Raw genomic sequence first — 1,183 nt, 5'->3', positions numbered from 1 at the left:
TGCTCAAGATATTCAAAAGTTTCCACACTGGACTTAACACCAAGGCGATTGATTTAGTCTTATCCAGAATATTAAAATCTTTCACTGTGCTGAAGTTTGTTTTTTTTTTGAAAAAAAGACAATCAAATGAAGATGTTTCAGACCTGGATGTGACCAACTGCAACATTCGATCACTGTCAGTACCTGTGAACTCGCTGGTGTGTCAGCAGGTTGGATGACTGAGTGAATCCCTTCCCACATGCAAGGCAGGTGAATGGCCTCTCTCCAGTATGAACTCGCTGATGTTCAGTGAGGTGCGATGACCGCTTGAACCCAGTCCCACAGTGAGAGCACCTGAATGGTCTCTCATCGGTATGAATGCGTTGATGGAGCATCAGTTCCCTGGAGCCTTTAAAGCACTTCTCACAGTCGGGACATTTAAAAGGTCTCTCCTCAGTGTGAACACGTAGATGACATGTCAGTTCCCTGGAACTTTTAAAGCACTTTGCACAGTCTGGGCATTTGAAAGGTCTCTCCCCAGTGTGAACTCGCTGGTGTCTCAGCAGGTCGGATGACTGAATGAATCTCTTGCCACACTCAGAACAGTTGAATGGCCTCTCCCCACTGTGAACCTGCCGGTGCCTCAGGAAGCTGGATGAATCAGCGAATCCCTTCCCACACTCGGAACAAGTGAATGGCCTCTCCCCAGTGTGAACTTGCCGGTGGGTCAGTAAGTTCGCTGACTGCGTGAATCCCCTCCCACAAATGGAGCAGGTGAATGGCCTCTCGCCGGTGTGTCTGCGCCGATGAGTTTCCAGTTTCGATGGGGAAATGAATCCTTTCCCACAGTCACCGCATTTCCACGGTTTCTCCCCAGTATGGCTGCATTTATGTTTTGACAAGCCAGATGACTGGCTGAACCCTCCTGCACACAAAGAACACGTGTCTGGGTTCCCTCCATTGTGTACGGTACTTTTTCTCTCCATGCTCAAAGGCCCGTGATATTCTGCTCCTGAAGGATTTGGTGCCTCTATCAGGTCTTGACGCTATGTATCACAGAACATAGAACATAGCAAAATACAGCGCAGTACAGGCCCTTTGGCCCTCTATGTTGCGCCGATCCAAGCCCACCTAACCTACACTAGCCCACTATCCTCCATATGCCTATCCAATGCCCGTTTAAATGCCCATAATGAGGGAGAGT

At 48.8% G+C, this 1,183-nt stretch overlaps 1 pseudogene; it reads right to left on the bottom strand.

Annotated features, from left to right (window-relative positions):
- Nucleotides 1-202: 202 nt before the first annotated feature.
- LOC122544014 (uncharacterized) lies at nt 203-965 on the bottom strand (annotated as a pseudogene).
- Between the last annotated feature and the right edge of the window lie 218 nt (nt 966-1,183).

The sequence above is a fragment of the Chiloscyllium plagiosum genome, unplaced genomic scaffold (assembly GCF_037043375.1).
Source record: "Chiloscyllium plagiosum isolate Xiang-an unplaced genomic scaffold, Cpla_swu_hap1 HiC_scaffold_46, whole genome shotgun sequence".
Taxonomy (NCBI): domain Eukaryota; kingdom Metazoa; phylum Chordata; class Chondrichthyes; order Orectolobiformes; family Hemiscylliidae; genus Chiloscyllium; species Chiloscyllium plagiosum.
This window is presented reverse-complemented; position numbering and strand designations above follow the sequence as displayed.